This window comes from Felis catus, chromosome B3 (assembly GCF_018350175.1).
Source record: "Felis catus isolate Fca126 chromosome B3, F.catus_Fca126_mat1.0, whole genome shotgun sequence".
Lineage (NCBI taxonomy): Eukaryota > Metazoa > Chordata > Mammalia > Carnivora > Felidae > Felis > Felis catus.
In genome coordinates, this window is record NC_058373.1 from 20064702 (window position 1) to 20091559 (window position 26858).

The window sequence follows — 26858 nt, forward strand, 5'->3', positions numbered from 1 at the left end:
GAAAGATACAGGTTTAGAGTCATTGTGATGTCTGTATGTTTTATGCTTGTAGCGATGTCTCTGGTACTTTGTCTCACAGGATCCCCTTTAGGATCTCTTGTAGGGCTGGTTTAGTGGTGACGAATTCCTTCAGTTTTTGTTTGTTTGGGAAGACCTTTATCTCTCCTTCTATTCTAAATGACAGACTTGCTGGATAAAGGATTCTTGGCTGCATATTTTTTCTGTTCATCACATTGAAGATCTCCTGCCATGCCTTTCTGGCCTGCCAAGTTTCAAAAGGGAGATCAGTCATGAGTCTTATAGGTCTCCCTTTATATGTTAGGGCACATTTATCCCTTGCTGCTTTCAGAATTTTCTCTTTATCCTTGTATTTTGCCAGTTTCACTATGATATGTCGTGCAGAAGATCGATTCAAGTTACGTCTGAAGGGAGTTCTCTGTGCCTCTTGGATTTCAATGCCTTTTTCCTTCCCCAGTTCAGGGAAGTTCTCAGCTATGATTTCTTCAAGTACCCCTTCAGCACCTTTCCCTCTCTCTTCCTCCTCTGGGATACCAATTATGCGTATATTATTTCTTTTTAGTGTATCACTTAGTTCTCTAATTTTCCCCTCATACTCCCGGATTTTTTTAATCTTTTTCTCAGCTTCTTCTTTTTCCATAATTTTATCTTCTAGTTCACCTATTCTCTCCTCTGCCTCTTCAATCTGAGCCGTGGTCGTTTCCATTTTATTTTGTATCTCGTTTAAAACGTTTTTCAGCTCCTCCTGTTCCTTAGCCCCTTGATCTCTGTAGCAAGAGATTCTCTGCTGTCCTCTATACTGTTTTCAAGCCCAGCGATTAATTTTATGACTATTATTCTAAATTCACTTTCTGTTATATTATTTAAATCCTTTTTGATCAGTTCATTAGCTGTTGTTATTTCCTGGAGATTCTTTTGAGGGGAATTCTTCCGTTTGGTCATTTTGGACAGTCCCTGGAGTGGTGCGGACCTGCAGGGCACTTCCCCTGTGCTGTGGTGTATAACTGGAGCTGGTGGGCAGGGCGGCAGTCAGACCTGATGTCTGCCCGCAGCCCACCGCTGGGGCCACAGTCAGACTGGTGTGTGCCTTCTCTTCCCCTCTCCTAGGGGAGGGATTCACTGTGGGGTGGGGTGGCCCGTCTGGGCTACTTGCACACTGCCAGGTTTGTGGTGCTGGGGATCTGGCGTATTAGCTGGGGTGGGTAGGCAAGGTACACGGGGGGCAGGAGGGGCAGGCTTAGCTCGCTTCTCCTTAGGTGATCCATTTCAGGAGGGGCCCTGTGGCAGCAGGAGGGAGTCAGACCCGCTGCCAGAGGGGTGGCTCCGCAGAAGCACAGCGTTGAGTGTTTGCGCAGAGCAAGCAAGTTCCCTGGCAGGATCTGGTTCCCTTTGGTATTTTGGCTGGGAGGTGGGCAAGGGAGATGGTGCTGGCGAGCGCCTTTGTTCCCCGCCAAACTGAGCTCTGTCGTCCCTGGGCTCAGCAACTCTCCCTCCCTTTGTCCTCCAGCCTTCCTGCTTTCCGAGCAGAGCTATTAACTTATGACCTCCCAGATGCTAAGTGCTGCTTGCTGTCAGAACACACTCCATCCGGCCCCTCCACTTTTGCCAGCCAGACTCGGAGGCTCTGCTTGGCCGGCGGGCCACCCCTCCGCCCTGGCTCCCCCCCGCCAGTCGGTGCAGCGCGCACCACCTCTCCACCCTTCCTACCCTCTTCCATGGGCCTCTCGTCTGCACTTGGCTCCGGAGACTCCGTTCTGCTAGTCTTCTGGTGGTTTTCTGGGTTAGTTAGGCAGGTGTAGGTGGAATCCAAGTGATCAGCAGGAAGCGCGGTGAGCCCAGCATCCTCCTATGCTGCCATCTTCTGAAAAGCCAATAAAGTTAAATTTTAAAAAAGAATTGGAATTTATTTTAATGGAGATATAATTGACATATAGCATTATGCTCATTTCCAGTGTCATATAATAATTCAATATTTGTATATGTTGCAAAATGGTCACCACAATAAGTTTAATTAACATCCATTATCACACATAGTTAGAATTTTTTTCTTTTGATGAGAACTTTTAAGATCTACTCTGCTAGCAACTTTCAAATATACAATATAGTATTATTAACTATAGTCACCATGCTGTACATTATATCCCTATGCCTTATAACTGGGAATTTGTATCTTTTGACTATTTTCACCCATTTTGCTCACCCCACACCACTGACCCCTGGCAACCACCAATCTATTCTCTGCATCTAGTAGTTTGGGTTTAGGTGTTTTTGTTTTTTGTTTTTTGTTTTTTTGGTTTGCTTTTGTTTTAGATTCCACATACAAGTGACATCATAGAGTACTTGTCTTTATCTTCCTGACTTATCTCATATGGCATAAAGGCCTCAAGATCCATCCATGTTGGCAGAGATGGAAAAGTGGGGTAAGAGGGAGCCGTGTGTCCACAGAAGTCTCTGAGAGAGCCTCCACAGAGGAGCAGAAGGAAATGGAAGATAAAGTAACTAGTCCAGAGAAAGCTGAAGAAGCAAAATTAAAAGCAAGGTATACTCATCTAGGACAAAAGCTTGGAGGTTAAAATTTCTTAAGGAAACGATAATATAAAAGGCAAAAATATTTTGATTCTGGGGTTACAATATGGCTAAAGCAAAAATCAATAAACCACTTCCTACTGCAGCTCTGGATAAGACAGAAGTTACTGGTGACCACATTCCCATTGCACAGGACCTACCTAAATGGAAACCATCCCTTGTTACTAGCAAGCTGTTGACTGATTAAAAATGCTGAATTGGAAAAAAAAATCCATCCATGTTGTTGCAAATGACAATGTTTCATTCTTTTTTATGGCTGCATAATGTGTGTGTGTGTGTGTGTGTGTGTGTGTGTGTGTGTGATTTTCTTTATCCACTCAATCATCAAGGAATGTTAAGTTGCTTGCATATGTTGGCTATTGTAAATAATACTGCAGCTAACATGGGGGATGGTGGCCCAGAGATCTTTTTGAGTTAGTGTTTTTGTTTTCTTTGGCTAAATAACCAGAAGTGGAATTGCTGGGTCATATGATGTTTCTATTTTTTAATTTTTTGAGGAATCGCCATACTATTTTCCATATGTAAATATAGCATTTACATCCCCACCAACAATGCATGAGGGTTTCCTTTTCTCTACATCCTCACCAACACTTGTTATTTCTAGTCTTTTTGATAATAGCCATTTGGTGTGATATTTCATTGTCATTTTGATTTGCATTTCCCTGATGATTACAGATATTGAGCACCTTTTCATGTACGTGTTGGCCATCTGTGAATAATTAGAACTTGAAATTAAAAATACACGCCATTTAAATGGGCACCAAAAATTGTAATGCTTAGGAATAAGTTTAACAAAATATGTAAATTATTTATATGAAGAAATCTAAAAAATTTTGATGAAAGAAATCAAAGAAGATCTAAATAACAGGATAAATACTGTGCATGAATGGATGAGATATTTTTTAAATACCAGTTCTTCCCAATGTAATGTATAAATTCAATGCAACCCCAATCATAATCTTGGCAAAATATTTTGTGAGTATTGCAAATTCAATTATGAAGTTTCTGCACAAAGGCAAAATATTTAGAATAACCAACACAGTATTACAGAAGAAAAACAAAGTCAGAGGGGTGACCATACTTGACTTCAAGACTTACTATAAGTGGAACTAGAGTGTATTATGCTAAGCAAAATAAGTCAGTCAGAGAAAGACAAATATCATATGATTTCACTCGTATGTGGAATTTAAGATACAAAACAAATGAACATAAAGGTCTCTTCCTTAATAATATAGAAACAGAGAGGGAGACAAACCATAAGAGACACTTAAATACAGAGAACAAACTGAGGGTTCCTGATGGGGTGTTAGGTTGGGGGAAGGGCTAAAGGGGTGAGGGGCATTGAGGAGGATACTTGTTGTGGTGAGCAATGGGTGTTATTTGGAAGTGATGAATCACTAAATTCTATTCCTGGAATTATTATTACATTATATGTTAACTAACTTGGAATTAAACTTGAAGAAAAAAAAAGACTTACTATAAAGTTTACTATAAAGTTACAGTGACCCAGGCAGAGTGGTATTGCTTGATAGATAAATAAGTCAATGAAACAAAACAAAGAGTCCAATAAAAGTTCATACAAACACAATAGATTGTCTTTGACAAAGAAGCAAAGGCAATTCAATGGAGAAAGGATAGACGCTTATTAAACAAATGGTGTTGGAAAAATTGTAAATTCATATGCAAAAAAAAAAAAAAGAAAAAGAAATAGAGTGGCTGAGTGAATTAAAAAAAAAGACACAGACCTAATACCCTTCACAAAAATTAACTTAAAATTAAACCTAAATGTAAAATGCAAAACTGTAAAACTCCTAATAGATAACAGGAAAAAATTTGAAGCGACCTTGGTTTGGCAATGACTTTTTAGATACAACACCAAAAACTCAATCCATGAAAGAAAAAAAAATTCAGTTATTCCAAAGGAAATAACAAGATAAAATCTCTGGGGAAAAAATCTTAGTAAAATAGAGACAATAATTTACCTGATAAGGAGTTAAAAGTAATGGTTACAAAGATGCTCACTAAACTGGGGGAAAGAATGGATAAACACAGTGAGAACATCAACCGAGATGGAAAATATAATAGAAATCATAGAACTTCTGAACTGAAAAATACACTAGAGGGGTTCAACAACAGACTAGATGAAACATAAGAAAGAATCTGTTAACTCAAAGATAAGGCAGTGGAACTTACCCAATCAGAGCAGGAAAAAGAATGAAAATGAAAAAAAAAAGAGAAAGAAATAAAAAAGAAGATAGGTTAAGGGAAAAAATGGGACAACATCAATTGGACTGACATTCACAACATAGGGCTCCTAGAAGGAGAAGAGAGAGAGAAATGGGCAGAAATCTTATTTGAAGAAATAATGGCTGAAAATCTCCCTAACCTGGGGAAGGAAATGGCCATCCAAATCCAGGAAGTTCAGAGAGCTCCAAATAAGAAGAACCCAGTAACTTTGCCATTAAAATGACAAAAGTTAGAAACAAGGAGAGAATATAAAAGCAGCAGGAGAGGGGCACCTGGGTGGCTCAGTTGGTTGAACGTCTGACCTCAGCTCAGGTCATGATCTCACAGTTTGTGAATTTGAGCTCTTCATCAGGCTCACTGCTGTCAGCCTGTCAGCACAGAGCCTGCTTTAGATCCTCTGTCCCCCTCTCTCTGCCCCTCCCCAACTAGTGCTTTCCCCAAAAATGAATATTTAAAATTAAAAATTAAAAAAGCAGTAAGAGAAAAAAGACTTGTTACATACAAGGGAACCTCCATAAGACTATCACTAGATCTTTCAGCAGAAACTTTGCAAGCCAGAAGAAAGTAGTACAATATTTTCAAAATATTGTGGAAAAAGCTTCTAGGTTTTTAGGTTTGCAAATAAGTTCTTTTGAGTAATACACAAAAGATAAAGAGAAAGGAATATAAGCACACCACTAAAGAAAATTGTCAAACCACAAAAGTAAGGAAACAAGAGAAGAAAGGAATGGAGAAGAACTATGAAAACAGCCAGAAAACAATTAACAAAATGGCAGTAAGCACATTCCTATCAATCATTACTTTAAATGTAAGTGGACTAATTCTCCAATCAAAAGACATAGAGTAGCTGAATGGATTTCTTTTCAGAAATATCCATCTATATGTTGCCTATAAGGGACTCGCTTCAGATATAAGGACACACAAAGACTGCAGGTAAAGGGGTAGAAAAAGATATCCCATGCAAGCAGAAACCAAAACAAAGCTGGAGTAGCTATACTTATATCAGACAAATAGACTTTATTTTATTTTTTACAGGGTTTTTTTTTTTGAAGGAATCATCATCATCATCATCATCATCATCATCATTCCTACACAAAAACATAAAACTTGAATGGTTCTAGATTTTTCCTCCTGTTGGGTTGTGGCCACTTCCTCACTGGGAGGGAAAAAGTACATCCATATTGGTTTCTCTGAGGACCCCGTGCAATTCAAGCAACAAAACCACAACTTACCAATTTTAAAGCCATTCATTCCTAAAGATTCCTTTGTCCTCCTCATATTTTCAGGAATAGTGTAGCTATGTTCCAGAACATATTGGCAACAGTTCTGAATATGCTCCCAAGTCCACACCAAACAGGAAACCAAGAATGTTCTTGGATCTGTTCTCACTTTCGCCCCTCAAGAACTCAGGAGTTCAACAAGACAAATAGACTTTAAAACAAAGACTGTAATAAGAGACAAAGAAAGGTGTACATTATGATAAAGTGGTCAACCTAACAATAAGCTATAACATTTTCAAATATTTATGCATCCAATGTAGGAGTGCCTGAGTATATAAAGCACACATTAACAGAGTGAAAGGGAGAAATAGACAGCAACACAATACTAGCAGGATACTTTAACAACCCACTTACATCAATGGATAGATCCTCCAGACAGAAAATCAATAAGGAAACATTGGCTTTAAACAATACATTAGACCAGATGGACTTAACAGATATTGACAGACCATTCCAACCAAAGAATACACATTCTTCTCAAGTATACATGGAGCATTTTCCAAGATAGATCATATGTTAGACCACAAAATAAGTCTTAATACATTGAAGAGAGCTGAAATCATATCATGCATCTTTTCCAATCACAATGGTATGAAACTAGAAATTAATTACACAAGTAAAAGTGGAAAATTCACAAATATGTGGAGATTAGACCATGCTACTGACAACTAATGCTTCAAAGAATAAATCAAAGCAGAAGTCAAAACATGCTTTGAGACTAATGAAAATGGAAAAATAACATATCAAATTTTATGGGATGTACCAAAGGCAGTTCAAAGAGGGAAGTTAACAGCAATAAATGCTTATGTCAAGAAATAAGAAAAGACTCAGGGCACCTGGGTGGCTCAGTAGGTTAAACATCTGACTTCAAATCATGATCTGCCAGTTCATGAGTTTGAGCCCCACGTCAGACTCTCTGCTGACAGCTCAGAGCCTGGAGTCTGCTTCAGATTCTGTGTCTCCCTCTCTCCACCCCTCCCCAGCTCGCACTCTGTCTCTCTCTCAAAAATAAATAAACATTTAAAAAAAGAAGAAAAGTCTCTGGGAATGCAAGCTGCTGCAGTCACTCTGGAAAACAGTATGGAGGTTCCTCAAAAAACTAAAAATAGAACTACCCTATGACCCAGCAATTGCATTACTAGGCATTTATCCACGGCATACAGGTGTGCTGTTTCAAAGGGACACATGCACCCCCATGTTTATAGCAGCACTATCAACAATAGCCAAAGTATGGAAAGAGCCCAAATGTCCATCGATGGATGAATGTATAAAGAAGATGTGGTATACATATACAATGGAGTATTACTTGGCAATGACAAAGAATGAAATCTTGCAATTTGCAACTATGTGGCTGGAACTGGAGGGTATTATGCTAAGTGAAATTAGTCAGTCAGAGAAAGACAAAAATCATATGACTTCACTCATATGAGGACATTAAGAGACAAAACAGATGAACATAAGGGAAGGGAAACAAAAATAATATAAAAACAGAGAGGGGGACAAAACATAAGAGACTCATAAATATGGAAAACAAACTGAGGGTTATGGGAGGGGTTGTGAAAGGGGGATGGGCTAAATGGGTAAGGGGCACTAAGGAATCTACTCCTGAAATCATTGTTGCACCAAATACTAAATAGTTTGGATGTAAATTTAAAAAAATAAAACAAGTTAATAAGAAAAAAAAAGATTAGGTCAGCACAAAACCTGCTTCTTGACTAAGAATAATGGCTTCATAACAAAGTCATTGTCCATGTTAATCTGATTTTCCTCTATAACCTAATATTGTCTTTTTTTACTGCCTTAAAGTATTAAATATAAATAAAACATAAATTCTGATACGTTTCCATGAAAAAAGGAACCACAGATTTCAATGTTATCAAGTACCAATCTTCTCATTACATACCCAGGATTTCCAAAGGATCTCACATTCTAAAAAGTAAATTTTTCCTTTATTTCAGTGTAAAAATCCAAAATACTCTAAAATCAAATTTTACTGAAAGCATTTAACAAAATATTAACACAATAAAATAGAGACATGTAAGCTGGCAGAATCCAGGTTTCAAATAAGCAAATGAATTCAACATGGTCTAATTCATATCGTGTTAGAATCTATACAGACAGTGCTAAATAAAGCCATCTATTTAAAATCTTTTTGGGACTATCTAGTCTTCAAGATTTTGTTTCAGAGTAAAGGACCTTCTTGGAACTTCCCAGAAGCCTCTGGTTGACCAGAGAACCAAAGGTGAAAGGACATAGTGAAACCGCAGAAGATAAAGATGGTCCCTGTGCAGGCTGTGCTGCCCTGCCCTGCTTTCTCTGGAGAAAGGCCATGACAAAGGCCTCAGGGAGTCTATTAAGAAAGACTTTCCATGATGCTTACTGGGGTATCCTATTCTATCATTTATATAGGTAAATTACATGTATAATAATAAACCACTGATTCTTTGAAGACTTTGATTAAAAAAAAGTCTCAAATAAACAATCTAATTTATAGTACAAAGAACTAGAAAAAGAACAAGCAAAACCCAAAAGTAACAGAAAGAAGGAAATAAGAAAGATTACAGCAGAAATAAATTAAAAGACAATTTTAAAAGATCAATGAAAATAAGAGCTTGTTCTTTAAAAAGTAAACAAAATTGACAAACTTTTGGCTAGATCCACTGAGAAAGAGACAGGATAGACACAGAAAGGGAGGAGACTCAAATAAATAAAATCAGAAATGAAAGATGAGATGTTGCAACTGATACCACAAAAATACAAAGGATCATAAAAGACTGATATGAACAATTATACACCAACAAATTGGAAAACCTAAAATAAAAAGATAAATTCCTGGAAACCCATAATCTACCAAGACTGAATCATGATGAAAAAGAAAATCTGAATACTGATCACTAGTAAAGAAATTGAATCAGTAATCAAAAATCTCCCAACAAACAAAAGTCTAGGACCAGCGAGCTTCATTGGTGGATTCTTTCAAACATCCAAAAAAGAAACATTCAAAGAACCTTCTCAAAGTCTTCTAAAAAACATAAGAGGAGGGAACTCTTCCAAACTCATTTTACAAGGCCAGCATTAGCCAAATACCAAAGCCAGACAAGGGTGCCACAAGAAAAGGAAATTATAGGCCAATTTCCCTGATGAACATAGATGTAAAAATCCTCAATAAAATATTAGCAAACTGGGTACAATATATTAAAAAGATCACATTTTATGATCAAGTGGAATTTATTCAAGCAATTCAAGGATGTTTCAACATCCACAAATCTGTTAATGTGATACACCACATTAACCAAATGAAGGATAAAAATCATATGATTATCTTAATAGATGCATAAAAAATATCTGTCAAGGGGCGCCTGGGTGGCGCAGTCGGTTAAGCGTCCGACTTCAGCCAGGTCACGATCTCGCGGTCTGTGAGTTTGAGCCCCGCGTCAGGCTCTGGGCTGATGGCTCAGAGCCTGGAGCCTGCTTCCGCTTCTGTGTCTCCCTCTCTCTCTGCCCCTCCCCCGTTCATGCTCTCTCTCTCTCTTTGTCCCAAAAATAAATAAAAGTTGAAAAAAATTTTTTAAAAAAATATATTTGTCAAAATTCAACATCCATTTATGATAAAAACTCTCAACAAAGTGGGTATAGAAGGAATGTACTAACATAATAAAGGCCATATATGAGATATCCATAGCTAACATCATACTCAGTGGTAAAAGCTGAAAATTTCTGCTCTACACTCAGAAACAAAGTAAGGATGCCCCGTCTCACCACTTTTATTCAATATACTACTGGCAGTACTAGCCACAGCAATTATATAAGAAAAAGGAAAGGCATCCAAATTGAAAGATAGGTAAAAGTGTCACTATTTACAGATAACATGATACTATATAGAGAAAGCTGTAAAGACTTTAGCAAAAAACTATTGGAACTAGTAAGCAAATTGAGTGGGATACAAAATTAAATACATAAATCTGTTCCATTTCTATTCACTAAATATGAACTACCAGAAAGACAAATTAAGGAAAATCCCATTTACAATTATGTCAAAAATAGTAAAATACCTAGGAGTAAATTTAAACCAAGGAGGTGAAAGATTTTTACTCTGAAAAAATATAAGGCATTGATGAAAGAAATTGAAGAAGACTGAAATAAATGGAAAATATATCATGCTGGTAGATTGGAATAATTAATATTGTTAACATGTCCTTACTACCCAAAGCAATATCCAAATTCAGTGCAGTCCCTAACAAAATACCAATGGCATCTTTCAGAGAACTAAAAAAGAATCCTAAAATTTGTAAGGAACCACGAAAGACCCCAAATAGCCAGCCAAAGCAATCTTGAGAAAGAAGAATAAAGCTGGTGGTATCACCCTCTCTGATCTCTAACTATCCTCCAAAGGTATATTAATAAAAATAGTGTATTGACACAGAAATAGACACATAGGTCAATAGAACAGAATAGAAAGTCCAGATATAAGCCCATTCTTATACAGTCAATCTTTGACAAAGAAAGCAAGAACATAAATGTTGTCAGGGAAAATGGACACCTACAAGCAAAAAAGTGAAAATGTACAACTTTTCACACCATTTATTTATTTATTTATTTATTCATTTAAATTATTATTACTTTGATTATTAATTATTAATTGTTATTAATTATTAATTTGATATTAATTATTATTAAATTTATTTATTAAAAATAAACTCAAAATGGATTTAAGGCTTAATTAGAAGACAAGAAACCATAACAATTCTAGAAGAAAACATAGGCAGTAAGCTCTTGAACATCAGTATGAGCAATAATTTTTTGGATCTGTCTCTTTAGGCAAAGGAAACAAAAGTAAATATAAACAAATGGGACTGCATCAAACTAAAAAGCTTTTGCACAGCAAAGGAAACCTTCAACAAAATGACAAGACAACCTACTGAATAGAAGATGTTTTCAAATGATATAACTGATAAGGAGTTAACATGCAAAATATATAAAGAGCTCACATAACTCAATATAAAAAAAATCCAATTAAAAATGGGAGGAGGAAGTGAAAAGATATTTCTCCAAAGAAGACATACAGATGGCCAACAGACACATGAAAATATGCTCACCATTACTAAACATCAGGGAAATATAGGTCAAAGCCACAATGAGATATCACCTCACACCTGTCAAAATAGCTGTTGTCAAAAAGAGAATAATTCACAAAGATGTCCCTGGTGCACTGCTAGTGGGGATGCAAAATGGTACAGCCATTATGAAAAACAGTATAGAGTTTCCCAAAAAAATTAAAAATAGAATGACCATTGAATCTAGCAGTTCCCTTCTGGGTATCTGAGGAAAAAGAATACATTAATTTGTAAAGATATATGCACCCCATGTTCATTGCAGCATTATTTACAATAGCCAAGACATGGAAACAACCTAAGTGTCCATCAATATTACTCAGCTGCAAAAAAAAAAAAGAATGAAATCTTGCCATTTGCAACAACATGGATGAACCTAGGGGATATTATGCTAAGTTAAATAAGTCAGACAAAGACAAATACTGTATGATTTCACTTATGTGTGGAATCTAAAAACAAAACAGAAACCAACTCATATATACAGAGAACAATTTGGTGATTTTCAGAGTTGGGGGGGGGAGGAAGGAGCAAAATAAGGAAAGGGGATTAAAAGATACAAATTTCCACTTATAAAATAAATAAGACATGAGGATGCAATGTACAACATGGAGAATATTGTTAACAATATGTAACAACTTTGTAAGGTGACAAACAGTAGCTAGATTTGCCATTGTGATTGCTTTGTAAGATATATAAATGGTGACACACTATAGAATCATTGAAACTAATATATTATGCATCAACTACACTTCAAAGGAAAAAAAAACAATGATCAAAAAAATGTCTGCTATGGAAGACAGTTTGGCAGCTTCTTACAAAGCTAAGCATATTCTTACCATATGATCCAGCAATCAAACTTCTGGTATTTACTTAAATGAGTTGAAAATTTAAGTGCATGCAAAAATCTGCACAAAACAGTTTTTTCATAATTGCCAAAACTTGGAAGCAATCAAGATGTCCTTTAATAGATGAATGGATAAATAAACTGTGGAACATACATACAAAGATTATTATTCAGCAATAAAAAGAAGTGAGCTATAGAGCTACAAAAAGACATGGAGGAAACTTAAGTGAATATTGCTAAGTGAAAGAAGCCAGTCTGAAAAGGCTATATAAAGTATGATACTTATGTGACATTCTGGAAAAGAAAAAATTTTGGAGACAGTGAAAACATCAGTGGTTGCCAATGGTTCATGGGGAGAGAGAGAGAGATTGACAGGTGGGACAGAGATCAATTTTTAGGGTGGTGACACTATTCTGTATGATACTATAATGGTGCATATATGATATAAGGCAGTCATTAAAATGCATAGTACTGTACAACACAAAGAATGAAGTCTAATGCAAACCATCAATTTTAGTTTTTTAAAAATGTTAAGTTCCTATTTGCATTTCATAACTTTTTTGTCTTCAAGTGTATTTTATCTTTTATTAATGTAGCCACTTCAGCTCTCTTATTGTTACTGTTTGCACATTATATCTCTTTACTTTAATCCTCTGAATCTAAAGTGTATTTCTTATTAGCAGCATATTGCTGGATCTTGGATCTTAATTCTAATCTGACATCTCTGCCTTTTGGTTGGCGTGTTTAATCCATTCACGTTTATTTTTTTAATTTGTCTTGTTGAAACTATCCCTGCCATTTGGATATTTGTTTTGTTCTTTTATTCTTCCCCACTGCCTTCTTTTGTAGTAAGGAGATATTTTCTAGTGTATCGTTTTCATTCTTTTGTCGATTTTTTTTACTATTTTTGTTTTAGTTGTCTTCAGTAATTGTTTCAAACCTGAAGCACTTAGGGAGGCAGAATGGGTGTCAGAAGACTTGTCAGAGTTACCAGGTAGATGCAAACTGCTGTCTATGCTTTCTCCTGCCTGCTGGAGCTACTGACTTCTGGAAGCCTATCTGCTTCAGTCTTTCTCTCTGGGGATTAATTTTGCCTCTAGGTCCCAATTTGGTCTGTTGCAATCTGAGCCTGATGTACTCAGACTTTTTGACCTGGGTTCCGTTTGCAGTCACCAACTGTGATCTCAAGGCTTTCTGATCTTTGAACAGCCCTACTTGCTCTAGTAGAAGTCAATAAGTAAACTTTTCTAGGTGCAGAAAGTGGGGATCTGAATCAGATAATCTTGAAGTTTCTTTCAAATTCCATTATTCTCTGATTGCCTTAAAATAGTATTGGAAAGATTTCTTAGCTTCTACTGTTCCCATGCATTATCTTCTTAAATCTCTGCAAAGTTTCAGGTGGGTGCTTTAAACACCTTTATGCCTGATAAACTGTTACTGAAATCATAACCCTTTATGATATGATTGTTCACTGTTAGACTTTTGTATTATAAAACTACAGGATATCTTAAATATGTTTTCTGATAGATCTAGGGCAGCAAATCCCTTCTGGATATTTTTCTCAGAAATTACATTGAAAGAAATAAACAGCTGTCAGGAGTATGAAGGCTAAACCATTAGATTGCTGAGTCAGTGCTCTGGAAGTTACAATATGTCCTAGAATGCAAGTCACATGCCCTGACATTCAAGTACTCATTTTCTTTTTTGAGGGTCAACATAAATTAGTAGTGGGAGGTTGAAAAGAAGACAGGGGAATTACTGGCAAATACAAATGCATGTAGAAGTAGTGACCAACATTCTAATTGTGCAGGCATGGTCAAACATACAGATAATATTCAAAATATGATTAATACCTAATTTGTGGAAAGCCATTCTTAAGTAAATGGTTCTCTTTGTCCATTAAAGCTATTGAATTATATATTTCTTTGTTGGCTTGGTCTTATTTTTCCCTGCAAGACCCTATAAAACAGTTGTAATGAAACATAGTATTCTAAATATATAAAACCAATGCACTTATCCTTAAAACATATTTCATTCTAATGAAGTAGAGTCAAAAGCCTTATTGCCAAATATGTTCCCTCTTTGGCAAGATACTAGACTTGAAATCCAGGCTTTGAGGATTTGGTTGATTTTTTTATTTTGCCTGCTATTTAAATGGCCTACACTTGACTTACAGCTTAAACCATATGCTAACGAGAGAAGAGAGTCCTGTTATCTGTCTCTGCTGGCCCTTGGGAACTTCTTCTGTCTGGTAGAAAAAAGGTCTCATAAAGGAGGTGTAAAAGAAAGCCTTCTTCCTTCCCTCTGAAGGGTGGTTGGTAGAAGAAGAGCAAGAAGGGTCTGCCCCAGTGGTCAACCTGATGTAGGCGTTGAACATGCTTCATGGATTTCCAGCAGGAAGGGACGCAGAATGCCTGGGCTCCACAAGGAGCACCTGAGTGGGGTCCCTTGAGCCAACATGAGGTGACCCTGCCTACTTAAGAGCACTGAGTGGTCAGGCAGAGAGTTCTGAACCCAGCACGGAGCTGAGCTGAGATCCACTGGGCTGGCCCTGAGTCAATGCTAGTGTGGTGATGCCAGGCTGCAGAGGGTCCAACAGGGTGGCATGGAGGACACTAGATGGAGGAGAAACAGGGTCTCAGGGCCCATGCCCCATACAAATGGCTCCTGAGCTTACAGGTCCCACCACAAATCTACCAGCTCCAGGCCTCAGCTCAGAAGCCAGCAGGACCCCAGCAACCAGGCAGCCAAGGGTATCACTAGGACCCAGAGGAAGACGATAGCAGATGAGTACCCCAGGCAAAAGGAAACTGGGAAGCTGATTAGTGTCCACAGGGTAATTTAAAGTATTGTGTGCATCTGAGGTTTAAACTTGATGCGCCTTTTAGTTGGGTTCTGTTGGTTTGTTTGCTTTGTTTCCCTGCTAGAAATAGGAAGTATTTAAAGAAGGCAAGAAATTATATAAACAAAATAAGAAACGATGTTTTCTCTTCACATGCAAACTGTGGCTTATATCATTGCAAGTAGGTTACAGGTTGACAGGAAGCGTACACATATATGTGCACGTGCACACACATACACACACACACACACACACCTGCTGTAACCCAGGTACAGAACTTAACAGAAATCAAAGTCAAAGCAGAGCTAGGCAGACACAGCCTTCTCTGCATGGCTTTCTCCTGCCCTGAAATTCCTTCCAGGGCTCACAGTTGCCGGTGAAACCTTTTCCTGCAAAAGAAGTTCTGTCCAATTCTTGTTAAGTCTCATACACTGGAGCTGGTGGCACCATTTCAGAAGAACTTCCACAAACCATTTTAAGAGAACATTCACCAACATAGAGAGCTACTAGTTTTTGAAGCTAAGTTGGCACCAGTGCAGCCAATACTCATCCAGCATTATTGTACACAATGTACATGTATACAGATGATTATGGGTGTTATGTACACATTATTTTACTTATGAAGCTAATTTTTTATCAAGTCAACATTTTACCCATCTTAGAATTTTTAGAATGTAGTGATCAGTGTCAGAGTATCTCCTTCGGGAAAAATAAGATAAAAACAGAGAGGGAGGCAAATCATAAAAGATTCTTAAATACAGAAAAACTGAGGATTCATGGAGGGGTGTTGGGTGGGGGGTGGCCTACATGGGTGATGGGCATTAAGGAAGACACTTGTTGGGATGAGCACTGAGTGTTGTGTGTAAGTAATGAATCACTAAATTCTACTCCTGAAACCATTACTACACTATATGCTAACTAGCTCGGATTTAAATAAAATTTTTAAAAAGTTAAATTAAAAAACATAGTATCTCCTTTGGGTCATTGCAGTGTGGTCAGGAGGGACTTGGAGTCTTGGCACAGAAACTGCTCCCCTGGGGTCCCTGAGACATTTCCCATCTATTTAGCAATACCCAAGACCAAGACCAGATGAAGAAAGCTTTCCCAGACAAAATCAGACTGACCCTGCCAAACCCTTTCAGGAGTTTCCCATCTCTTGAACTTAATGTGGAAGTTCAAAAAGCTATACAATTTTTTCCTTATATTTTACTGAATATACTTATTGCAATATGCTTATTGAAATATTATTTCATCTTTTTTAAAACTAGTCTCTGAAATAACAGCTGTCAAGGCCTCTTTCTTATCACACTAAGTTGATTTGGGTTTTCCTTTTCAATAATCTCTTCCTGCATCATCCTTCCTGAACACTGCCCTAAGTCACTTCTGCATTTCCCTATTTTATTTCTCATATCTGTATTTATTTCTCATATCTGTTTTTTTTTTTACCACAACTAAGTTACCACAAGAATTTCCAATACACACATGGTAATATTTGACACTATCTGTTGGGATCAGAGGTCAGAATCTGTTTGACCTTGGGAAAGCTTTTATGACCCACAAATTGAGTACTGTGGGACTCTCCATTCTGTGGAAGAAGAATTTGGTGGGAATTTGATAGACCCAAAAGCACTGGAGGCATTTGTGTTTGGAGTTAGGCACTCTGGTCATGGCACCAGGTTTGGAGGAAGGTGAGCACCAGCAAGAGCATTTGAGAGTGTTGTCACCTCAAGGGGGACTCTGGAAGTTCCCTTTTCTGATTTTTCATGTGGAATATTGATCAATCCAGATTCTGTAGGACTTTCTGAAGTCCTTCCTGTTGGACTCATTCTCTGTTGTGGGAATGGACATGACTTTATCAAGTTATGGTACCACGTAGACAGAAAGGCCTTGCTTCCCACTGGAAAATTCTAAAGTCTGCCAAAACTCTAAAAATATGAGCTAAAACACATGAGTAGGGTCTACTGTTCCAGGATATAAAACTTTAAATATGTTGAAAGAACTAACTGGCCGAGGTTTCAGGAATGGGTACATTTGTCTCCACTGGTGTTGGTCAGATAGCTAGTGGGGGCTTTCTTAGCATTTGGATGGGACAATTCTTTGTTCGGAATTTTCCCATGTATTATCAGACAATGAGAGTCCTGGGCCTCCAGGTACCAAATGACAGTAGCACTTCTATGTTATCATGGCAAGCAATAACACCCTCTATACATTTCTGAATGCCCTGCTGGAAGTGGTACCTTCTTCCAGTTGAGATCAACTAGCTCTAGCCTAAGAAGTATGAATGATTTCAGAGCAATTTGTTAAAGTTAGAATTTCATGTTTGCAATCGATTTTTTAATGTTTTTATTTATTTTTGAGAGAAAGAGACAGAGCATAAGTGGGAAGGGACAGAGAAAGAGGGAGACACAGAATCTAAAGCAAGCTCCAGGTTTTGAACTGTCGTTACAGTGCCCAATACAGGGCTTGAACCCATAAACCGTGAGATCATGACCTGGGCCGAAGTCGAGCGCTTAACCAACTGAGCCACCCAGGTGCCCCTGTAATCAATTCTTTAAATCAAAAGTTACATTTTTAAACTTTCAGTTAGTAGAACTACTAAGTCTAACTGGATCATGCTAGTCTCCACTTAGTTGGCCCCAAGCTTTTTAGAGTCTTTCTACATGAAGTGTGGTCCTCAGACCAATAGCATCAGCATCACCTGGAAGGTTGTTAGAAATGTACAACCTACTGAATCAAAAACAATATTTTGACAGGTCCCTGCTTAATCCATACATATGTTAAAATTTGAGTGGGATGCAATGTTTTAGAGAATACCCTGGACAATCTTGTGACAGCTTCTTGTAGTTAGACTCCCCCATCCCCGCCCCAGTGGCACAACTGATTTGCATCCCAACCCCCAATGATATAAACCCTTTTGATTTGTACTTTTCCATTGTAGGTTAATGTAGAAACTTCTCTACCCAAGAATCATCAGGTTCTTCCCTAGAAAGCCAGGATATCAGGCTTCTTAATTATTCCTATTACAGTCTGTGATGGTCTAATATAATCTGTCCCCAGGCCTGGACTTGTGCCAGATCAACCTACATTTTAAGGTAAAATCTGGAATTATTTATTCAGGATATACACTGCCTGGTGGTGTCTGCCTTTCCCACTTGTTGCTTTTGTCATTTTATTTTTTTTAATGTTTATTTTTAAGAGAGAGAGAGCTCAAGCAGGTAAGGGGGAGAGAGAGACACACACACAATCCAAAGCAGGCTCCAGGCTCCAAGCTATCAGCACAGAGCCCGATGTGGTGCTCAAACTCACAAACCGTGAGATCATGACCTGAGCTGAGCTCAGATGCTTAACGACTGAGCCACCCAGGTGCCCCTTGGTATTTTATTTTTAACCCAACCTTTTCCCTGGTCTAAGAAAACCCTACTATCAGATTCACCCACTCCTATTTTCTGTCATCTGCAGCAATAAATATCCAAAAGGCCCCAAGACCACAAACGTCCAAAGGAACAAATGAATGGGGGATTGTTCCTCTGTGTTACCAGCAGGGATCTCGCATAAAGGGCCACTTGTACCAGTCCCATTTACAATCAGCTGACTCTCTGGACACTCTGAGCATCTGTAAGTCTTGAACTTGCCTGCTCCTGTCTGCAACTGGTTCAACAGTGAACTCAGACCGATTAAAATTTCCAAAGATAACCTGAGTATAAGTCTGCCTGGGCTCAAGCACACATCACTTCTTTCTTACTTGTGCCAGTGAAACTCACACTTGCCCAGAAATTAGCAAACATTTTGCAGGTTGTTAACAAAGAAAAGAATGGACAATCCTGGCAAATTCACTTTGGGATTATCCTTTTTTTTTCTGCCTAAAATCTGATTTAGATTTTAGATTCCTACCCAAGAAGATTTTTAGGCACATTTAGATGTATTGTGGGTTTTATTTTGAAAGGGCATTTTAAAAATTACAGTAAAATAAATAAAACAAAACTTACCATTTTAACTATTTTAAAGTGTACAAGTCAGAGGCATTCAGTACATTCATATTATTGTACAGCCATCACCATCATTTTCAGAATCAATTTTTAAAAAGATTTCTGTAATTCTGACAATCTTCTATCCTCTTATTGACCCATAACAAAGGGTCATGTCTTAAACGATGTATTTAGGAAAATTATGTTTTCTTACTTTTTTGTGTTCAACCAGGACAACTTTGGCTTATTTATTTTTAAAGATCTTCTCACATCACTTATGCACTAATGATGAAAGGTGAATGGAAAGAAATATCTGGAACTATCTTCAAACTAATTGTTTGCATAGTACTATTTTTGATTCTCTAATGGTCCCCATGAAGTCTTTATTATTACATATACACATTATTTTCCCCTATATATAGCCCTTCTACTAAGCCTGAAAAAAATTTAAGCAAGTACAATACAAATAAAAGAGGAAAGTCATTAATTATATATGTGTTATTCTTCATAGATTCAAAGCAACTGTCCCACTTCCTTTAATGCTTTAAAAAACATTATACAACAATGAGTATTTTTAAAGTCCTTTACTGTGTGGTGAGATAAATACTTCTCTCCCTTGATATATTCTCAAATGTATTTCTATTTATAAAATAAACACATACACACATTTGAAAGCTTTCTGATTTTATTAGGGGGCTGGTACTCAGAGGCTAAAGACCAAAATATTGGCACCAAAAGCCGTTGTCAGGAAAATTTGGGGTTGTTGTCTTAATACGATAAGACATGACTAAGGCATATAAGACATGACCCCTTGTTGTGAGTTGATAAGGCTGTGATTAAGTTCTTGTTCTTCTTATTGGTTGTAGCTTTTCATTATTCTTATCTTTTTATAGCCATCTGCCCTGACTAGTGAAAGCTTCATCCTAATTTTGGGTCTGAGGCACCTTCTTACGTAAGCACCATCCACACAGAGAAATGATTCTTCAGCCAGCCTTATATGCTGCTCCCTATTTTTCATTTTGGCACACAAGGCATCAAACCAACTTTTTTGTATCTGGGCAGTGTATTCATCAGTTATAACAGCAAACTTTGCCTTCAGCTTTTCTTAGAATTTGTGCATTACTGATCCCCACTTACACCACCTACTGAATACAAGCTATGGAAGATGCCACGATTAGATAATTATTTTGTAAACAGCAAATAAGTTATGAAAAAGTCTGGACACGACAAAATTCCCTGGATTTCCCCAAGATCAAACTGAAAGTTAAGGCAGGCAAATGTTTGGTACATTTTCAGTAAATAGCTCATTTATTTGCACTGTCAGATACTTAAAAACTTTCTATAATCTCTTACATGCTCTTCTCAAACATAGCATACTGGGCAAAAATTGTTCACTGAGTTATATGTTAAATACACAAACACATGTTTCTGGAAATAGTAACTTGGGATAGACAAGTAAATAAGTTGGTGGATGTTGAGTCAAAAAAATATTTTATATTTGTAAATGATATATTGGGTAAAGGGTTAGTATCCAAAATCTATAAAGAACTTACCAAATTCAACACCTGAAAAACAAATAATCCAGTGAAGAAATGGGCAGAAGACATGAACAGACACTTTTCCAAAGAAGACATCCAGATGGCTAACAGACACATGGAAAGATGCTCAACATCACTTATCATCAGGGGAATACAAATCAAAACTACATTGAAATACCACCTCATACCGGTCAGAGTAACTAAAATTAACAACTCAGTAAACAACAGATGTTGGCAAGGATGCAGAGAAAAGGGAACCCTCTTGCACTGTTGGTGGAATGCAAACTGGTGCAGCCACTCTGGAAAACAGTGTGCAGCAGCTCTGGGAAACAGTGTGGAGGTTCCTCAAAAAATTAAAAATAGAACTACCCTATGACCCAGCAATAGCACTGCTAAGAATTTACCCAAGGGATACAGGAGTGCTGATGCAGAGGTGCACATGTACCCCAATATTTATAGCAGCGTTTTCAACAATAGCCAAATTATGGAAAGAGCCTAAATATCCATCAACTGATGAATGGATAAAGAAGATGTGGTTTATATATACAATGGAATACTACTTGCAATGAGAAAGAATGAAATCTGGCCATTTGCAGCAATGTGCATGGAACTGGAGGGTATTATGTTAAGTGAAATAAGTCAGGCAGAGAAAGACAGATACCATATGTTTTCACTCATATGTGGATCCTGAGGAACTTAACAGAAGACAATGGGGGAGGGGAAGGGGAAAAAAATAGTTACAGAGAGGGAGGGAGGCAAACCATAAGAGACTCTTAAATACTGAGAAAAAACTGAAGGTTGATGGGGGATGGGAGGGAAAAGGGAAAGTGGGTGATGGTCATTGAGGAGGGCACCTGTTGGGATGAGCACTGGGTGTTGTATAGAAACCAATTTGACAATAAATTATACTTAGTAATAAAAAGAAATAGACACTAAAAAAAGGAAAAAGAAAAAAATCTTAAAACATCTAAATCTGAATATAGTCAGCCATACTTGTAAGGAGGTAGGTTTCCTGTGAGTGGCTCCAGAGGACAGATATCTGATCATGGGAAGAGTCCAGAAAGGCAGCTACACCTTTGCAAATGGAAGACTTCTCCAGAATTTAGAGCCATTCATCAGGGAACAGGTCACTTCTGAGATGTTTTGTCTCTCGAAATGGTTAAATAAGTACATACAGGAATATTGTAAAAGCAGTCTGTGTTAGCCACTTACTGCCTTACCTCTCTTCTGACCTTGTTTGGTTTAATTAGACAGCTTGCTAAGGATAATTTGAACATCAGGCTTATTGTTGGATTGTAAAATACAGATGGCCTCAGAGAGTATTTGGATTCATGATCTTTTTGCTTCTACTTGTAAAGGTAGGTTGTTTCCACAGATGGTCATACCAATCTGTTCCATCCTGTATGCCATTTTGCAATGATACTTTGCCAACAAAGAGATAAAATCTCTTTCCTCTTTCTCTAATCTGGACAGGCCCTGTGAATTTCTCTGACCAGTTGAATGCAGTGCAACAAACACTGTGATTTCTTGGTCTTATGAGGCCTGAAGCTTCTGTTTCTGCCCTCTATGAAGCTAACTGCTATGTAGACAAGTCCAGGCTTGTTGGAGAGGCCATCTGGATGATAAAAGGCCGTACAGAGTTCCCAAGTTGATAGCCAGCACCAACTGGCAGACAGAATGGATTCTCCGAACATATCTGCCCCATCTGACCCCACGAAAGCTGAGATCAGCTGTTCCCATTTTTGATCCCATTTTGATCTGAGTTAATAATGAGGGTGGAGTCATCTTGAATCTCCAATCTTTTTCCTTAAAAAGTTCCTTGAACATATTTACCAGTTCAGGCTCCAGCCTTCTACCAAACTATTTAGCCCTCTCTTTCCCTTTCTTCTTCTCTGTCCTCCACCCCCAAATCTCTGCCCTTTCCTCTGGAGAACTCAGCTCTGGGACTCCATTTGAATATTCAAAGGCTCTGTTAAACTGTGATCTTGAAAACTTCTTTCTCTTCCACTAGTGTACGTTAGGAGAAAAAGCCAGAGAGATTTCTTTTTCTTTTTTTCCCCGAGATTTTATTTAACTTCAAGTTAGTTAACACATAGTGTAGTATTAATTTCAGGAGTAGAATTTAGTGATTCATCAATTACATATAATACCCAGTGCTCATCCCAACAAGCACCCTCCTTAATGCCCATCACCCATTTATCCCATCCCCCTGCCCACCTACCCTCCAACAACCCTCCGTTTGTTTTCTATAGTTAAGTATCTTTTATGGTTTGCCTCTCTCCCTGTTTTTATCTTATTTTATTTCTCCTCCCTTCCTCTATATTCATCTGTTTTGTTTCTTAAATTACACATATGAGCAAAATCATATATTTTTCTTTAACTTTTCTCACTTAGCATAATACACTCTAGTTCCATCCACATCATTGCGGTTGGCAAGATTTCATTCTTTTTGATGGCTGAGTATATACACAGACACACACACACACACACACACACACACACACACACACCACATCTTCTTTATCCATTCACCAGTAGATGGATATTTGGGCTCTTTCCATGATTTGGCTATTGTTGATAATGCTGTTATAAACATTGGGGTGCATGTGCCCCTTTGAATCAGTATTTTTGTGTCCTTTGAATAAATACCTAGTAATGCAATTGCTGAGTCATAAGGTATTTCTATCTTTACACTCTTATGAACCTCCACACTGTTTTCTAGAGTGGCTGCACAAATTTGCATTCCCACCAAGAATGCAAGAGGGTTCCTCTTTCTCTGCATCCCCACCAATATCTGTTGTTTCCTGTGTTCATTTTAGCAATTCTAACAGGTGTGAGGCAGTATCTCATTGTGGTTTTGATTTGTATTTCCTGATGATGAGTGATGTTGAGAATGTTGAACCTTTTTTCATGTGTCTGTTAGCCATTTGTATGTCTTCTTTGGAGGAGTGTCTATTCAAGTAGCTGCCCATTTCTTCACTGGAGTATTTGCTTTTTGGATGTTGAGTTTGGTAAATTCTTTATAGATTTTGGATACTAGCCCTTTATGTGATATGTCATTTACAAATATCTTCTCCCATTCTGTAAATTGCCTTTTAGTTTTGTTGATTGTTTTCCTTCACTGTGCAGAAGTTTTTATTTTGATGTAGTCCCAATACTTTTTTTGTTTGTTTGTTTTGCTTTGGTTTCACCCTAAAGCAGCAGGCTATACATTCTTTTCAAGTGCACATGGAACATTCTCCAGAATAGATCACATACTGGGTCACATATCAGGCTTCAACCAGTACAAAAAGATTGAGATGCATATTTTCAGACCACAATACTATGAAACTTGAATTCAACCACAAGAAAAAATTTGGAAAGACCACAAATAATAGAGGTTAAAGAACACTAAGCCACTAAAACACTAAAGAACTACTAAAGAGTGAATGGGTTAACCAGCAAATTAAAGAAGAAATGAAAAAATACATGGCAGCCAATAAAAATAAAACCACAACAGTCCAAAACCTTTGGGATGTAGTAAAGGTGGTCATAAGAGGGAAGTATATAGCAATACAGGCCTTAATCATAAAGGAAGAAAAGTTTCAGATATACAACCTAACCTTACACCTAAAGAAGCTGGAAAAGAACAACAAATAAAGCCCAAAGCCAGCAGAGGAAGGGACATAATAACAATTAGAGCAGAAATAAATGATATAGAAACAACAACAACAACAACAAAAACAAAAACCCAGTAGAAACAAAACTAAAGCTGGTTCTTTGAAAGAATTAGCAAAATTGATAAACTTCCAGCTAGACTTAGCAAAAAGAAAAGAGAAAGGACCCAAATAAATAAAATCATGAGAGATTTCTTTTTTTGCTGATATGAAGTATGCTGCCTTCCTCAGAAAATAGAGGTAGTTATGGTTAATATGGGCTCTGTATTTTCCCTTTCCTATTGCTTTTACATAGCACTAAATAAAAACAACAATTTAGTTAAGAGCTTATGCAATTATATTTAAGGCTAAAGTGGAAATCACTAAGAAAGAAAACATGCTGAGAATATGAAGTTTTATTCCACATGAAACATAGTACTATTTTAAGCTTTTTAAGATTATGACTTTAAAGAAAATAATAAAATCTAAAATTGAGATAAATATCTGCTATTAAGGACTAAAATAGGCTGGGATGAAAGAGGCTGAGATTCTCCAAGGTCGCCACCCACAAGCATCAGATAATTGTTTCACTCTGGCCATTGATTTCAGTAGCTCAAAAGCTAAATAAATATCAAAGTGAAACTTTTAAAAAACCATTGGCCAGCATGCTTATTTTAATTGTACAGTTTTAATTACAATATTTAAAGCTAGTTACAGCTGTATAATTCAGTCATATTTGTTATTTTGACATATTTGTATATATGTATATAAAATGCATTGTGCCATATAGGCAAAGCAGTTGAAATATTGCCAAATGGCTCTTGATATTTCAAAAACTAAACACAAACTATAAAGGAGGGAGGTTAATAGATTGAACTACATGAAAATATAAAACTTCTCATCAAAACACACACTTAAAAAAGTAAAAAGTCAGTGTAAACTAGGAGAAAACCTTCACAACACATATAAACTTCAAGGGATTAATTCAGAATATATGTATATCAATAGGAAAAAACTAACACTATAGAAAAATTATTGAAAAAAATAAGTCATTCACAAAAGAGAAAATAGGAAAGGCTCAACTCTGTTAATAATCAGGAAAATGAAAGGTTTTGCTTGTTTATTTGCTTGTTGTTTTTGAGAGAGAAACTGTGTGTGTACACACATGCATGTGCACGTGAGCTGGGGAGGGGCTGATGGGAGGGGAGAGAGAGAGAGAGAGAGAGAGAATCTTAAGCAGACTCCATGCTAAGTGTGGAGTCTGACGCAGAGCTGGATGCTGGGCTCAATCCCAGGACCATGAGATCATGACCTAAACTGAAATCCTGAAATCAAGAGTCAGACACTCAACTGACTGAGCCACACAGGTGCCCCAAGAAAATGCAAGTTAAAACCACAGTGAGATATCATTTCAAAACCATCAGATTGGCAACAAGTACATAGCCTCACATTAACAAGTACCAGTTGACTGTAGAACCACGTGTAAGGTTCATTCTAGTGGGATGTAGGGAGAATAATTTGGAACTTTCTATCAAAGTCGGAGATGTGCACATCTAATGACTCAGCAACTATACTCTTAGGTCTGGATTTAAAGGTCTTTTTAAACTTTGCAAAATGTTTAATGAAAGAAAAATGGTATAGTCATTAGCACATTTTTTGATTTAGAGAATTTTAAAAATAACCTGTAATTCTGCTAGGGGCTCCATCTACTCCTGATAAGGGTTTATCTACCCTCAGATTTATGCCTGCAACAGTCATCTCCTTTAAAAGTCTTTCAATCCAAAAATTCCACTTTTCTCTCCCTAGCAATTGAAATTTCCATCAACTTCCAAAAAAGAGGTGTAGCTCTTTGGTCCTCTCTGAGTCCTACAGTTTCAAGAGAAAGTCTACCTTTATGATATCTGTCATTGCCGTAGAGACTCAGTGTGCATTCTAGTATCATGATCTTCAATAAATGGGGATTCTGACCTTGAGTTTCCTTTTCAGTTTTCCCATCAACAAGAGCCCAGTCTTCTGGCTCCTTTACTAGACAATCTATTCCCCCCTTTGGGAATAGAATAGTCACCATCTGCAAACGCAAGTGCTTACAGAAGCCAGGTAGGTAATGTTAGACCATAAAGGAAGCCAAGTGTTTCAAAATGAGAAGGGATGCTAACTGGCAAATTGGAGCATGCAAGTCCTATCCACGAAGAGCAACTTCTACCCAGCTCCAGTGATTGACATGAAGGAATAATTTGTGTTTGTCCAAAACATGCCAGATTTTTATACGAAATTTCACAATTTTTAAACTACTATACAGACCAAACAAAGATGTCTGTGACCCATTACAGACCTCAGGGCATGAATTTGCAAACTTTAACCTAAACTCATTAATGGAAAAAATTTTATCTCTATTAGCAAGACTCTAAACTTATTTCTAAAGATGATGAGCCTCCAATTATCGTGCTGTGGAACTTTTGGTGCATTTCCCCTTCCTACAAGTTTGCAGGCACCACAAGATCACTTTGATGACTGGTATCCAAAAACAAGCATCCCTTGTTAATTCTATTGCTATTTCTTCATTGGGTCATTTGTCTCATTAACAGTCAGTTCATCTCAACTACACTATTTTTTTACATTAACCATTTTTACATGTTTTTCTTATCAGCATAATTGTGTTGTAATACAACCCTAATTCTCCAAGTAGATCAATGGCTCAGAGCCACTCATAAAATCTTAAAAGTAATGTTCAAATAGAATACACACACACGCACACACATACATACATACATACATACACACACACACACACA

At 37.3% G+C, this 26858-nt stretch overlaps 1 protein-coding gene and 1 pseudogene across 11 annotated transcripts in view; both read left to right on the forward strand.

Annotated features, from left to right (window-relative positions):
* TJP1 (tight junction protein 1) overlaps window positions 1–26858 on the forward strand; it is a 370447-nt gene that overhangs the window by 60695 nt on the left and 282894 nt on the right. The gene's annotated exons all lie outside the window — the stretch shown is intronic.
* On the forward strand, window positions 2487–3051 carry LOC101084713 (annotated as a pseudogene).